This window comes from Lissotriton helveticus, chromosome 5_1, assembly GCF_964261635.1.
Source record: "Lissotriton helveticus chromosome 5_1, aLisHel1.1, whole genome shotgun sequence".
Taxonomy (NCBI): domain Eukaryota; kingdom Metazoa; phylum Chordata; class Amphibia; order Caudata; family Salamandridae; genus Lissotriton; species Lissotriton helveticus.
This window is the reverse complement of record NC_136065.1, coordinates 1491806714-1491823947: the sequence shown is the minus strand read 5'-3', so window position 1 is coordinate 1491823947 and position 17234 is coordinate 1491806714. Positions and strand designations below refer to the sequence as shown.

Sequence of the window (17234 nt, the reverse complement as noted above, 5' to 3'; positions counted from 1 at the left end):
GTCTCAGGGAGGTATCTCTACGACTTCTTCAATGCTAAAAACAATACAAATAACCAATGTTACAGTACATGGTATATATACATTTATTACAGAACGTCAAAAAACCTCATAATAATAGTCATTAATTACAGCAGTATAACACCTGTCATGTTTAGTATTATGAGCTTTTATGCTCATTCTCCTATTATAGGATGGACCCCAGAATTATTTCAAATACAATAGGTACCTTTGAAATTACACATTTTGGTTGGTGCTTAAATCTATTATCGCTACGTAAGACATGCCTCTTGCCACAAAGAACACTGGGATATAAGGACTAGTTATGCTTGATCCTATTATAGGTGCTTTGCTACCATCGAGTAGTTGGGCAAATACCCTCATCACAATAGATGGTTTAATTTTCAGTACTATCACAGCTCATCTAGGGAGATGGTGCAATGTAGGTCTCACAAAGCAAGCACAAGGAGATGATGGATGAAGTGCTGAAACTTTTCAGACACTCACCCCAGTCACAGATCTGGGTTGAATCCATCATCGTTTTTAGCTCACTTCACCACCTCAGTTCAGACCCACCTATATGCAAATTAGTCTTGACCCTGTGCCTCATGGGAACAGTCCAGCCCGAAATGACAAGCCAGGTCTTCCCTGAACCGGTAACAAGCATCCTGGGACTGTTTTTGAGGTATCACCCCTTTTCAGGCAGGCTAGCTTGAATCCAGTGGCAAAGTGGGCAAGGGGCCCAAGTCTGGGCCTACCCTGCCAACTTAGGGCAAACAAAGCAAACACAAGGAGATGATGGATGGAGTGCTGAATCTTTTCAGACGCTCACCTCAAGTCACAGATTTGGGTTGAATCCATCATCGTTCTTTAGCTCACTTTGCCACCTCAGTTCAGAACCAGCTATTTGCAAATCAGTCTTTAACCTGTGCCTCATGGGAACAGTCCAGCCCGAACTGCCAAGCTAGGTCTTCCTTGAACCAGAAACAAGCATCCCGGGACCGGTTTCGGGGTAACACCCCTCTTCAGCCAGGCTAGCTTGGATCCAGCGGCAAAGGGAGCAAGGGACCCACGTCTGGGCGTACCCTGCCAACTTAGGGTGAACAAAGCAAAGACAAGGAGATGATGGAACAGAAATGTTTTGCAATCACATGGGATAAGTAAACGGGAACATGGTTGAATGGGAAATTGAGTGATGCCCATGGGTCTCCATCTCACAAGCTCATAATGCAGATGCACCATCTAATTTTGCAATACTGCACCATTTTTCTTTTAACAATCATAATTGAAGAACTGGTTGGGTGGGTTCACTCCTCCATAATTTTATTTTTCCAACCTAGAAGACAAAACATTTAGATATCTGATAACTTGGTTCTCACGGGCAGAATGACTGTTTTCAATGCATTAAACTTTACTGTGCCATACTCATTCCTTCATTTTCTTCCACAACAGATTGATGACAAATGATGCGCTACTCATTGGCCAGATGAATGTTGTCCTTGTGTATTGTTTGTCTTTGTCAAACCTTCCCCCAAACCCCCTTTCCCATCCATTCATCAAACCCCTAACCCTCTTCCCCCAGTCTGTGTGATTTATTGAGGTATGCCTTAATTTACACCATTAGTGGATCACACACTTGGTGGGGCGGATGCGATGAAAGCAATACCAACTCACTGCAGAATGTTCTAAGCAATAGCTCACACTGACCCCATTTACCCACCCATGCATAAAAGTGATCCATATTTTGGATATAGAATGAAGAACATCAGTCCTCAGAATCATCATTCAGGCCTTATGTAAATGCCTTACTTAAGCTTGTCCACTCCAGACTTTGAGTCCATTTTTTATGACTTGAGGATTTCATAACTTTATTTTTAATTAAATATTAGCTCCCCATTGCTCATGTTACTATTAAATGCTATTTTCTGGTATTTTGTCATTTACAGAAATTCTTTGTTGTATCATCATGTAGTTGTGTGGTCTCAATTCTTTGTAAAGCTTTCATATAACCCACTAACTCAGTGTTCTTATTTCAAGTGTTGCCTGCGATGAATAATCCTTACGATTAACCCTTCTGTTGGTGCTCACCTGGGACCTCACTTGCGAAGTTGCGATGCTTTCCCTGTTATTGCGTTATCTATATTCAGGTAAGAAAACTATGGAGTGAAATGAATATATCCAGTTAGTAAGTAACTAACTAACTGCTAACTGCTACTGAAAGTAATTGTTTATCTAGGCTGTTGTAGACAATATAGGTAATGGCAGAATCCCCCCATAATGGTCAAAATAGTTAGAGAAGTATAATAATAACTTACAAAATAAGCGGTATATTACACTCTTAAAACAAGCAGATAAACAGGCTGCGTAAAAACTACGACAGCAGTGCAAAGTAAAAGTGAACCACAAAAAACAACTTCAGGCATAAATATAGATGAAATAAAATATTTTCCCCTTCATTTCTTTTACAAACAAACCCCCCCCCCCGCTCTACCCAGAACAGGCCCAGCCCTCCCCTAAACAAACTAACCCAACCACCAATGTCCACAAATTTGAAATATCCAGCGAATAAAAAAAATCCAGCCTCAATTCCATTCCCACCCACAACAAGTCCCTCCCACCAAAACAAAAAAACTAAAAAGGACTAAAAGTGGGCATTGTCAATTTGGGTCTGGAGCTGGTCAAGGCTCTGCTCTATCCTCACAAGCTGGCTCTCTTTAGTGTCTAGCTGCTGCAGGATGTGCCTCAGCAATGGCCTGCTGTCAGAGCGGGCAGGGGTGGCAGCAGTTGCTATCATATTATGGCAGCTCTGATGATGGAATGCCTGGGAGGCTAGAGTCTAAGGGTGACTGCGTGCACTAGGGCCAGGCTGAGAGGCAACTATTTCTGCCTCTTCTTCCAGGACCCTCAACCGCTGGTATTCTTGCTGGATAGATCCAACCTTGGCCTCATCAAATGGGCCACTTTCTCCTGCCTGCTGGGTGGTATGGGTACACCAGCAGGAGTAGCTATAATGAGGAAAACAAAAAAGCTAAATTTTGTGCAAGCAATTGTTTTAAATTAGTAGGTTGCACAGTAGCAGTACATTGCTGGTCCCCTGAAGGCCTTGGAGTTGTGATTATAATTAGTAGAGTCACAAGGTCAATGTTTCTTCTAAAGGCTTTTCAAGTAACTAAACAAACACTTGAAGTGGAAAAAGAAATATCTCTCATTAATGATAAGTCATTATGCACAATGCAGTACAGGTTGTATGTTGTCCCAAATTAATGGAGCCATGCTTGTTGCACATTGAGTATTTTGCTACTATCTGCAGATGGGGCACCTGTAGTTGACAATGATATATTTTTAATTCCAAGAGGCCCTGCTCTTCCCCAAATGCCTTCTTTTTACTTCCCTGACTGAATAATAAATAAGATACTACTTCACACACTTCACATATGAAATGCAGATATTATCCTGTCTGACGTAAGTATACATTAGAAAAAACTATGCACTGCACTACAGGGAAAGCAACAGGCTATATTTATTATATTTGACACATTCGTCACAGCTTATTTCATATGCCAAACTTCACATCAATTCATGCACTTACTCCCACTTTACTCACTGACCCGCCCCCACTACATATTATTTCCAACAAATCCATTTGCTGGGCAGTAGGGAAAGAAAACTTAACTTACTCTACTGCAGGGTAAGGAAGAGGGATTAGATGGGTAGGATAGAGATTTTGATATAGAACAGGTGGGTCACTACTCTGATCATCAATTCATCATCTTTGGCTTATTCAGTCAAAGGGAAAAGTCTGAGCAGGCATAATATAAATATGTTATTGGAAACCGTGAAACATGTTTTTGTATGGCTTGGAAGGAATAACTTAGAAAACATAGGAGTCAAGTAGTAATAGGTGAATGGAAACATACCTTGTGTGTTCAGTTTGCAATGGATTTAAAACTTTGTAATTGCTGCATTAACTGAAGCAGAATCACATTGCACAGCCAACACTGCAGTCACAAATTGAACCATACTGCACTTTGTTCTGTCATTTTTGTCAAAATGCAATGGGTGGGGAGGGGGTGATAAATGATGAATGGTGGGACATATCTGCCTCGCTTAACAATACAGTGAGTCAAGGGAGTAGAACATAAATTTAAAAAATACGCCCACTTTGAAACATAAATTTGTTGATAACCCTTTATAAACAAAGTAAGCAAAGTAGGCAAGCAGCAGCATTCCCCTGTCCATGACAAGAGCTGCCTTGCTTATTCATTCAAGCAATCCAAATATTATTTAATCCATTTATTCTAATTCACGCATAGCCCCCATGATTTAAGCTTTACTTTCTCTCATCCAGTCTTTCATCAAAACTTCAAATCCCATCAATATCTATCCATTCTTCCAACCATTCTTTTACCCATTCATCCCTTTATCCACCCATACACCCTTTCACCCACCCACCCTTTCACTCATATTCTGTTTTCCTTTCTTTTAATCTTCAATTTGTTCACATATCTCTTAAGCCATCAACACTCATTATGTGAACTTGTGCTGAGCTGTCAATAGAATAGGCCATATCTCAATCGCCATGACAGCTAGAAAAGCGGGGGCTTCATAGTCACAAGTTGATGACACCCTGATAGCTAGTGAATATACTAGTAATTGTCAATAGGCAAGCAATTATGTGACTTACCAGTGCCCGTCCTTGTCACCACTCCTCCCTCCAAAACTGACTCTAATCGTGCAGCAGCACTACTTTTTTTTAAGTATAGAAAGTTTTTATAGTATGTGGTTAATAAAAATCCATTCATACCATTCATATTTTGGGTTCAATATACATAAATGAAAGGGTACATTAAAATTTAAGACAAAAGTTTAACGTTTCAAAAAAAAATTATACATTCATGTTGGTCTGTTTAGCTTTGGGCTGCATTATTCTTTCTTCTCAGCTGGCCGTGAGAGTCCCCAGTAGATTTACTTCTTCCATTTTGATATCAACCATAGTTAAAAACTTCACTAGTTTGCAGTTCAGCTCCAGGTCATGGGCGTTGAAACATGCTATAATGCTTGCTGTCATGTCCGGATCCCACGGATGTTAAATTCTGATTTAAATAATCTGGCCCTTTCTTGCTTTAGATGCAAACAGGTGCAGTTCAACTGGGCCATATCCTTCGTTCCATTCCTGCATCAATGACAATTTGTTGAGGTCTACCCCCTCTGACATGGTGGAAGGTGCAAAATATATGGCAGCTTTCCCAGTTGATATTTGAGAATTTTTCTTTTATGCACTTTGCATACCCCAGATTGAAGACAGTATGTTTGCGGAGTGTTTTATAGCAATTGCTAGTCATCCAAGTGTAGCTACATTTTGCCAATATGACTTTATTGTCAATTAGCCACAGGGTCCTGATTGCCCTTTGTACTACTTTCTGAAAAAGCATATGTGAGGTTGGTGTCTTCCGAAGCTGTGAGAGCCCTGTTGTTACTAGGCTAATTTTTTAAATAGTTCCAGGCCTGACGTTGAGAGGTGAGACGTAACTCTTTCGATAATAAATGGTTATGGGTGCTCTCAGGAGTGTCCCTAATTTTGTGGCAGCTCATTTGGTAAGCCCCTTGTCTTACAAGCCGTTGATTGGTAAGCCCAAATTCCAATCTAATCTGAGCCACCAATGCATTAGTAGGGATGGTAAACAGGAACCTGTAAGCTCTGATGATAGTGCTATTGAGCATCTTGAAGTCCCTCCCTCTCAAAGCAACACTTCCATACAAGATGGTTGGTAGAATTTTTGCTTGGGCTACTTGAACTAAAGGAGAGAGCCTGGGACCTGTCAGCTTAGTTTTGCCCACCGTTGTCGATAATTACGCCTAGATATTTATCATTTGTAGCATTCTCGATCCTGACATTACACAAATACCAAGCATTGGAGCCATTTAGGGATTTTTTATAGACATGGTTTTGTTAAAGTTGACTTCCAGGAAGTTTTCTGTGGCATATTTCTCTAATGCGTTCAGGAGGAGCTGCAACCCTACTTTTGTGTGGCTGATCAGCACCACGTCATCAGCATACTGAATGTTAGACAAGGCCATCCCGCCGATCCTTTGGGTGTGTCCATTTAGTAAATTTAGAGATTGCGTCAGATCTGCTACATACAATTTAAATAAGGTTGGAACAAGCACGCAGCCCAGTTTAAGACTGTTAGACATGGGGCTTAACCTTGATAAATGTGTACCATTGCCCAACTTTATTTGCAAATAGGTATCAGTGTGCAGTTGAATTATAATTTCCATGAGAGAGATCAGGATGTTCCTTCCGTCCAGTTTTTTCCACAGCCTTGCTCGGACAATATTATCTAGAGGGCCTTTGAAGTCTATAAAACAAAGGTGCAAAGCCTTTTCTGAGACCCTGGCTTTGTAGATTAGAAGAGACATTGTAAGGATGTTGGTAATTGTTCCGGTTTCTTTACAAAATTCAGTCTGGTTGTATGGAGTAATGCCTTGGTCTTCCACCCACTCTAGTAACTCCCCTAGTAAGGTACTGTCAAAATATTTAGCATCTTTATCGAGTAGGGCGATGAGACAATAATTTTTGGGGTCGGCTTTGTCACCGGATTTATGAATTGGCTAAATAACGGAGCCCTTCCATGAAACTGGAAGTTGGTTCGTTTGTCTGATTTGACAGAAAGTTCTGTCTAGCGTGCCTGCCCAAAATATTGCATCCTATTTAAAATGAATTGGAGGAATTCTGATGGGACATGGGGCTCCGTCTTTTTTTCCCTTAGATATTTGTCTTTTGATTCTATTTACCCGAATTAGCTTAGCTTCCTCCAGAGGACAGTTGGTACTTTCCTGTGGCCTTTCATTTCATTCTGCTGTTTGCAGGTTGTTCATGGGTTACCTGGTGAGAGATGAAAATGAGCTTCCAGGGGATGGGCTGACATCTCCTCAGAAATGTGTGACGACACTCTGCCATGTAGGGGGCACATTACTTTGTTCACAAGTGACCAAAAGCGCATGATGTTATGAGTTTTGGCGTAGTTTAATAATTTGGCCCAAATGGTTTCTTCCTAGGATCTCTCAATATCCCATTTGAGTTTTTTCAGCTTCGATCTATATTGGCGTACAGAGATGATTAGGACTGGAGCTCCATGGTTATATCTCAGTGATCTGAGGGCCTAGTTATCTGTTTTTGTTGTTGTCTTTAACAAATGCAGTTGTGTACTGGGAATCCTTCCTATTTCGCACACCTCATTGGTCGGTCTCTGCTTAATTTTTGTGGGATATATATTTGATAACGTGGCAATGAAGTTTTTCCATTCGCTGACTAAGTTCTTATTTTGTTCATTGCAAATCGACAGGAGCAGCTTAGCTGCATCCAAAAATTCTTCAGTTTGTGCCACTGAAAATTTACTGAAAAGTTTATTGTGTAATTGCATCTACAATTGGTACAGATTCGAAGAAAGGAGCACTAGCCTGCAGAATTACTTCTTGCAGTCGATGGTCACTATCCGCTTTATCACCAAGAGTAAATGAGGTCACATAATAAAGAGGGGACGTGTGACCATAGTATCATTGAGAATCGATGCTGTAGTCTCAGTATAAAATGAAGCTGCTGGTGGAGAATCTTGGGCAAACATCTGTTTAATACTCAAAAGTTAATATGCTCTAATTCCTCCAGAAAACCCCTTGTAATTTTGCTTGATCTGCCATTTAGGCTTTTCTTCAGGTCCAGGATCTTCCAGGTGGATGATTGGGCCAGAATCTTCCTGCCGCCGAGGAGCCCAGAAGGTGGAGATCAAAGTCCACTGAGAGAATAAAGTTTGAAGTCTCTTGTTCCATCATTGTTTCTGAGAGCTGGTCCAGCAGGCACTTGGTGTCTCTGGTTTTATATTTCGGGTTTATAAAGGTGTTAAATATTATCACTTCTTTTTTTTTACTTCGCAATAGAGTGAGATTTTAGTTGTCTTAAACGTCGGGGAGGCAAATGGAATTTCTGTGATGTTAAAAGTTCTCATGGCCGAAAAATAGGTCACCAGCCCACCTGAAAGTCTGCTACATTTAGCTTCCCTTATTGCTGGTGTATGGAACCCAATAAACCCCTCTAGATGTGTTGGTTCGAATGCCCACGTTTCCTGAAAAAGAACTATGTCATATGATCTTATGAATGATATAAACTCTAGATTGATGGTTTTGCTTCTGAGGTCACTGATGTTCCACGAACAAAGGTGGCAGGTGGTTTTAGTGTGGCTGACCGTTCCGTCCTGAAGAGATATTTGTCATTGTATGTGGCTGTTGATTGCTCTATAGACCTGTTGGTTAGCTCGAGGTATTGATTGCTGCCATGATGATTGCCAAGGGTGAGCGGAATTGTCTAGGTCTCCCTGTTCTCTGGACTGTGAGTAGCACTGTTTGCCTGGAATAAAACTTTTTATTTATGTTAGATGCCATATATGCCACCCCTTAATTTTTTCAAATAAAACAATACAACAACGACACATCACTTCAGTTCAGTTACCACTGTAGTATCTTCTGGCAAAAACATCACTGTTGACATTTGTTGGGTTGACAATGTTAGACAAGACAGGTAGTGAAGCCAACCATAATATTTTTGTAATAGAGCGGCAGAGCTATAACCTATGATGATCATGACTCAGCCACTAAAGCGCAATGAAGGGATAGAATAATGGTCAAGGAAAGACGTATGATCTTAGTTGGCAAATGCAATAGGACCTCATACTTTTTCCCAGCCATACTACACTGTCATGGAACCTGCTGGTATACTGTATACATGAATTACACAGCACACAACATTTGAGGTAGATGGGTGGTCCATGACCATGGCCACTCTCTTGTTATTTTAAAATAATTGTTAGAGCATGAGCATGAAAAAGAACCAACATACATGGTGAATATTATTTATAATACTAGCTTGCTTGGGCCTGCAATCTTCATTGTAGATAGTAGTGTTCCAAAAATGTGTTTTTAGTCTTACAGTACCACAGATATATAGCAGAGGGAAATATTATTATGAACAAAACAAAAGATAAGTGAACTAGAGACTGGAGAATGGAATAAGTCAACTGCCAAAAAGAAAACCATGTAATATAAGGGAAAACAAGATGATGCAGGGGAACAGGAAGGAAAGAAAAATTGAATAGGGGAGTTGAAATGAAAAGGAGACATAATAAAAAAATAAGCAAGACAAAATGTAAGAGTAGCCTAGTGGGCAGATGAAAAAGAGCTAATCCATTGTGCTTTGCATGATGTGGGTTCCTATCCCATCTTTGTCGCCACGTGAAATGTAGACTGAAGTGAAGGGTGTCAGAGTAACTTTAATTCTTGCCAGCAATACCAGCTTCTAGGCAGCGACTCATATCCTGGAAACCAGCCCCAACATTCCAATACCCGAACATTCTATCCTAAAACCACGACAATCATAAAACCCAACATTAGGGAAATTATAATAATAAATAATACTTACTGGGGTCAGAAGCGCCCTTGGTATCGGCATGGTTTGTCGGTGCCTCCTGCTGACCAGATACTACTAGGCTCTCTGCAGTGTCCCTCTTCTTGTCCTCGGGTGCTGATGTAAGAAATGAAGAAAAATAAAAAAATAGATTAGTAATTCAGTTAATCTCCACAAAATTATCATGACAGGCAAACGCAGTCACATAATTCTACTTTTCTAAAACAGAACACCTGTAATATGAGTTTCAAGTCTATTGACTATCGTTGAGTTGCTCATACTAATCCTAAAATCCCTATTGAAAGTTTCATTAAAAACTACATTTGGAACTAATGCATTGCAGTGAATGATCTTTGATTCTAATCCCATTTCTCAACCCCCTTAATGGACCAACTCAGTCTCCCTTTCTTGCAATGCATAGATGCATACTACACATTATTGTGAAATAGTAGCTTGGAACAGTAAGAGCTACATAAAAAAGTCAGAGAGAACACTAACTCACTGATATTACTGATTGACTACAGTGACAGCTAACTAGAATTAATGGTTTGTAAAAAATGCAGCTTGCGTGAAGAGCTTGGCCTTCCAGATAACAGTAGAATGTGCCTTAAATTTGTAAATGCATGTAACCTCGGAACCTTCGTGATATTCTATTTGTTGTTGGTAGATGTTGTTTTTTAAATGGAACCATGTTCATAACTGACTTGCAGCTTCAATGTTTTGCCATAGATAACAGAAAACACACTTATTTGAAAACGTATCTCCATTTCTTGTTTCTAATACTTTCCTGCTCAACTAATATGTTTTCTTTGCAGCTTAGAGACCTTATGTTCAGTTAAAATAACAGTTGCTTATCAGAAGGTTAGGAAATTAGGTCACTTTAAATTAGATTCGAATTGTGGAGAGGATATGCTGTGGGAAATGCTTATTCCTTAGCCACAAAGAAGTTAGCCAGCTCACATGATGAATGGCATGGAAGAAGTGCTGGATCTTCATTGGAAGAAGAAAAGAGCAGACCACACTTTCTGCAATATCGTGTTGCAGATGTATAAATGCATTCATAGTTTAGGGACTTAGGGCAACATGCATCAAGCATTTTACCAGTCGCAAATAGGCCTATTCACAGAATCAGCCCATATACGACCAGTAAAATGCCTTTTCCGATGCATCAAAGGCATTGCATTCGCAAACTAGATGATCACATTTTTTGTGATGACCTAATTTCTAATGCATTTTGGGAATCACAATTTGTGATTTCCCAAATGTGCTGCAGGTAGCATTTCCAAAATGTGACTTTGAATTTAGGAATCGCAAATTACCATCAACATCAAGTTCATGGTAATTTGTGAATCCTTCGTAAAATGCACAAAAGTGCATTTTTGAAAGTGCCATGTGGAGCACTCCAGTACTTCATGAAGAAGAAGGTGGGAGAGTCCCCAGCACCTCAGCTCCAACCCATCCTGCAAGGATGACGGGACTTTCTCTAGCAGCCTTCTCTTGTCGGCTTTAGCACCAGCATTAAGTGGGAAGGAGGCAGGGCTTACTCCAGAGTTCTATTCTAGGCCTCCCTTGCATCTACAAGAAGAGAGGTTTTGTTTACTTGAATCAAGAGTGTACTTTATTGAAAACTTAATTTATTTAAATTAGAGCTGTACAATTCAAACTCTCATAAACAAGATCACACTTAAATTGAAATTGATCAAGAATGATTGTATCTGTTTGGGTTCAAGCTGGAATGGCGTGGGAAGCAAAAACAAAAAAGATGGAATGAACCATGTCATCAAGAACCTGCTAGTGCGAATGAACTTGCTGAACAAATTCTAGGAAGGTATCCAAATTTTTGCTCAAATGAATTTCAAAATCAGACCTATCTAGTATGTCTCTCACATTTGCTTGCATTCTGTGTGTTGGCTCGACTATTTCTTAAAAACATGAATGATAAACTGACAATTTACTCTTGAAGGTCACATTTAACCTTATCATCTTCTTCTTCTTCTGCTTCTTCAACTTCACCTTCTATTTTCTCTTCTACTTCTTCTTCTTCTTCCCCATTTCCAAGTTCTTCGAAACTGTCCTCATCCTCTAATTCTTCCCCAGTGAGAAATAGTCAAGCACAGGGATTATTAGACACATCACAAAGGAATTCAAGATTGTTGGCTAACAATATTTTGGAATTTAGAAATGGTATGTGCATTAGTTCAGGAATGTGTTGAACCACTTTTAAAGCACTTACCAGAAATTAAAGTGAAGTTCTCTGACGCAGGGCAACCAATGTCTTTGATTTTAGAATTCCACTTTGAGTATACATAATACTTTACTGATCAAGTCTTGATTAAAGTTTACAACCAAGATGAAGTCAGAGCCATATGTGTTAGATCCATTTTCATTTCATGGTCCAATAATGTTGATTGTGAAGGCTGTACTATTGAAAGGAAGAAATGAAAATGCAGTATTCCAAAAGAATAAAGAAGAGAAGACTTCATAGGATCAATAAACAAGTTCCAAATGTTTCATTCTTTAATTTCTTTAGTCCAAAAAAATCATCTGAAGAGTGAGAAGCATTGGATGAAGATTCAATTTACTGTAGACTCACATTTTGAAACTGGAGGTGAGTTTTTAACCAGAAGCCTTCTGCAGGTTGCACCTGCTCAGCAATGAGGCTGATAGAGGGAAGTTGGACTTTCTCCAGGTGTCTGCTCCTGCTCCAGTGTGAGTTTCATGGCCAGGTTAGAACACTTGCTTATTTCCAAATATCTTCTGTACCTGCTCATTTCCAAGCCTCTGCCCCTCAGATGTAGTTAAGGAGTGTGACTTTCACTTGATGTACTGGTTTGTCTTTGCTAGTCACTACTCCAGAAATGTGCAACTTCAGGATGTTTCAACAGACACATCAATTGAGCAATTGCTACATGGGGCTCACACAAAGGTACCAATGACTGAAAGGGGCTAACTCATTCACACTATATATATGTTATGTTATGTGAATTTGTAAAGTACACTGTCACACATGAGGGTATCCTATTGCTGAACAGGTGTATGCACCTACCCCTGGCTAGGCTAGGTTGCTTTATTGAAAAGGCAGGTCATCAGCCACTTGTGGAATTCAAGAAAATGGGAGGAGGCTCTGGCATGAAGTGGAAGGTCATTACTCATATCTATATTTAGTTGATGTTCATTAAATGGCATCTAGCAGATAGCCATGCTGTCAGAAGCCAGACCTTATATAAAGTACCACAGCATCGTTTATGGTGCCATTAATAAAGCTGTAGAACTGTAGATCTTGAAGAATCAGGCAAGACTGATATGTGGGAAAATAAAGGGTTGGCCCAATCTTTAGGCAGTTGCACATCCTCATTTATTTGTATTCTACAGTCCAAACCTTGGATAAAGTTAAATATGTCGATGAAGGATGAAAGAAGCCTTACAGCACTCAAAATGTCAACTAGGTAACCTATTTCTGCATGCTGCATGCTTTTGTTTACAAAGGGTAATATCAGTTCCTCTGCTTTCCTCATCCCAGTCCCTATCAATGAGCAATCACTCCTCACCCAGAACATTTTCAAGAAACAAACTGACACTTGCCACACTTCCAATACAGCGCCACCATTAGCAGTCTAGCAGCAGTTCCTAAAAGAGGAAATTCCCTTGATCACTTCCTGTAATGCCAATCTGAAACCTAAAGAAAGCCCCAGGTTGGGAGCGTAGGAAGTGTGAACTATGTCAAAGAAAGCCTGGACTCAGAGCAATAAAGATTACCATTAAGTAAGTAGAAGATTACTGGTTAACTGGGTGTATAGTGAGACGTCCCAGGAGGAACTGTAACTCTCTCAATGTATGTAACAAACTGTTATAGCTTCCTTGTCAGATATCCAAGAATGCACTTTTGGATGGATCCCCTATTTCTATATATTTTGCTTTTCATGTTACTCTGGTAAACACGACTTGGAGGTATAATCTAAACAATATATATTCTAATTACTGTTTTGTTTTATTTAACAGTTACTGATTAAAGAGGACCCATCCATGGTGCCTCCAAAGATGGCACTATCCAACAAGGAAAGCACACAATGTGAACAATTAATTTATAATTGGTTGCTATAAAGAGTTGACAGCAACTCCATGATGGCTGCAACATAGGTTGGATCACTGAGAAGGAGTCACAGGATCTGGGAATGTCAAGCATACCTGGGAATATTAGAAGTGTATAATTGAAGACAATGACCAACACAAACAACCTAGACTGCATGAATGAAAGAATCTCGTAATGTAATTTGATCCTCAGGGTCCCGCCTTCAGACCACAACCTTCCATACTAGGCTGATACAAAATCTAAAGTATTCAATAGTAACACCTTTTTTAAACCCTAGATCTGACATCTGCTATGGATATCCGCCTAATTCTAAAAGCAGTTGGCTTCCTGTCACTAGAAACAATAGGAATTCCTGGTAACTTGATCATTTTGGCATGTTTTGTACATTTCCGGATTTTTACTGGTAAATTCATTCCTGCTGATACAATACTATTCAAGCTTTCCTTCATAAATTTGTTAGTTGTTATGATTCGGGGCATGCCACAGTCACTTTCAACTCTCGGAATTCAAAGGCTTTTTGATCAACAAGGATGCAATTTTGTTATTTTCACCTATCGGGTCTGTAGAGCCATGTCAATATGCATGACGTCCTTGATGAGCTGCTACCAGGGTGTCCTTCTTGCACCCTCTACCATGTACTTCAGGACCATAAAAAAACTGATGGTTCAGTATCTGTCATCAATCATACTATTCTTTTGGTTCTTAAATATAATTATTTACTTCTTCACAATATACTCCTTCTCCTGGAGTCTCTACCCAAATTCAACAGCCCATGTGTTGAACCTTGAATTCTGTTTAATTCTTTTTCCATCATACTCTGACTTCCTGATAAATGCAGTTACATCTATTGTTCGTGACCTTATCTGCATAGGCTTAATGAGTTTATCCAGCTTCTACATCATGGTGCTCCTCTACCGGCACCGGAGACGAGTGGAAACCCTACGACGCACCAAGTGGAATGGAAGAAGCAATGCAGAAACCAAAGCTGCCAATGCAGTAGTGATGTTGGTTTCTATGTACATATTTTTCTTTGGTTTGGATAATGCGATTTGGCTTTTTTCCATTAGCACCTCAACTACTATATCAGTTGAGCTCACAGATGCACGGGTTTTCTTTGGCTCTTGCTATTCTGCTTTGAGTCCTGTTGTGGTCATTGCCACTAACAAAAAAGTGCAGTTGAAACTCAAGTATTTACACTGTAATACATCTCAAAAGACTCCAAGATCCACCATCTCACATTTAAGTAGGTAAAACTGTAAATGAGTGATAATTATTTGCATATATTGTCAGGTGTGGTCTACTACATGAGCAAGCAACATTAGAATTTTTTTCTTTTTTGCTATACACCTACACTTTCACTCCCTCCATGTCTTACAAAATAAAGGGTTTGATTTATAAGTTGCTGTGATGTATACTCCATCACTACAGTGTATACATAACAGTAACATGAAGGTCCACCCGCCCTATATAAATGCTAGTGGCCCTTCGGTTATGCTAAGGCTGTGACTACTCCATCACCACCATAACCCAATCTCTTTGATGGCCTGATAGAGTAGGGGCCATTAGAGAAATGGCTAGATGTCCACCTGCCCAATCGGGAGCGGAGGACAAGTGAACATTGTTTTACTGTCCATTACCACTAGGCAAACCCTTCTGGTGAGGGACAGAAAAAAACAATGCTTCCCCCACAATGTGAGAGGACTTCCATGGCGAAGAGAGCATTACTTTTTTTTTTTTTAAACTAAATTCCATTTTGGGATTTTCTTTTTGAAAATAAAAAAAAAACGACTGTTTGGTGCAGGGTTGTGTCATGCTGACACAGCCCTGCACTGAAGACCAAGATGCATTGACAGAAATCGCAGTAATGGTGGTTCCTGCCAATGCTGGTTAATTATAGATTTGGTGAGCAGTCCCTACATAGTGGGAATGAAGTAATTTACTCCATTCCCCTGGCGGAACAGTGGACCGTCCACCAAAATATAAATGATACACTAAATCACTACTTTATTTTATTAGACTTGAATCAGTATGACAACCTTTGTCTGAAAAAAATCGAGAACCTCAATTTGTCTAATATTGTTATTGTTATGGGGAAAGTATTGGGAACATTATGGTAATACAATATTGCATTCAGCTTCATGTTCATTCATTTATATATTATTTCTAATCATTATATGTGCCAGCTAAGCTAAAACCTCACTCCATGTCGTTACAGCTACTCTTTCCTGTCTTCAGCTTTTGTGCAACATCCTCATGCATTCTGGGTATTTTAGTCTTAGTTTTAATTCCCTGCACTAATTAGACTGGCATATGGGAAAACAATTATTTGTAGGTGAAAAGGCCAGGACTTGAAACAGTACTCTAATGCCACTATGCCAATTACTTTGTGCTACATTCTTAAAGGGAAAAATGTGTTTGTTGCCATCACCACCGGTTCTGTTAGGCATGTTTGTGCTGGCTGCATATTAATGGTCAGCTGCATGTCAGCTCCTCTCTTCTGATCTGGAGCTTGGGCTTTGTCAGAGTGGAAAAATGTTGATACACTCTTTGATGGATTAAGGTTCAGGACATTTGATGACATCCACCACCGGAAGAAGTATATGACATTTGCAAGATCTGCCGCATTTGTTGGACTGTTGCCATGGTAGGCTAACCGTGGTGCCATCAGCAGAAATATAGTATTTGTTAATGCTTTGTAGTATTGAACTAATAATGTAAAAATTAATAAGTGGTTTGATTGTGTGAAATAATAGTTATAAAACTTGGTTAACACCACAACTGATCTTTTTTGACTATTCAAAAGGGGAAAGTGTGATGTTTTTCCTTCTTTGTCAGAAAAGACTTTACCCGAGTGTGTTGATGAGACTGTATGAACTCATTTTAGGTTAAGAGGTAAAGTAAGAGGCGCTCAACCTAAGTCTGGGTAAGTGTAGCTATAGATACATGAATTTCATATCGGTGCTAAAAGGGGAAGAAAAATTGGTTACCTATACAATCTTGTCTTAACCTTCATCAAGAAGGTAACAAAGCAATTCAAAAGATCCACCCCGAGCACACTAATTAAACAATAAATGCCAAATGTAGTGTAGATGGTTCTTAAGTAAATACAGGGATCCAAATGTTATATGTTCCAATGTCCATACATTTATTCTATTTTCATCTGTTCCAATGTCCTGTTAACAACACAGTACGGAATCCAATTTCCAGATATAAATGAACAGCTCTCCAGTTAATGCCGAAAATAGCAGCCAATAGGAATTGCTTCAATCCAAACAAACGTAAGCAGCCAACACGTATTTCGTCATGCAAAATAATGCACCAGAGACTTCTTCAGAGCTGCCAAACCCAAAACATGAACATATATTACTTTCCCATTATGTACATGTATATAAATACTACTCAAATATGGGTCTATTGAAATGATAGTAAATAAGGTAAGTATTAGGAAAGGACCAAAGCACTCCACCACCAAAAGTATGAATGAGAAATCATTAAGATATCTCACATAAGGTTCTAAGTAGTCACTCATTTCTTCCCTAATCACTGAAAGCTTGTGTATACCCAAATGTAAAAGAGAAAGTCAAAATAAGCAATTGTGATTATAATCACCTGAATGAATAATAATGACGATCAATCGTCATGTTTACTACAAATGCGTCACCTTTCTTACTAGAGTGTCATCTTTCCTACTCA

The 17234-nt window shown here is 39.5% G+C and overlaps 1 long non-coding RNA gene across 1 annotated transcript; it reads left to right on the top strand.

The window, feature by feature from the left end:
- Positions 1–752: 752 nt before the first annotated feature.
- Positions 753–16304, top strand: LOC144753664 (uncharacterized). The gene is made up of 3 exons (XR_013594462.1): positions 753–2144; positions 11982–12059; positions 13451–16304. It is a non-coding gene; the product is annotated as an uncharacterized LOC144753664 (long non-coding RNA).
- Positions 16305–17234: the final 930 nt, after the last annotated feature.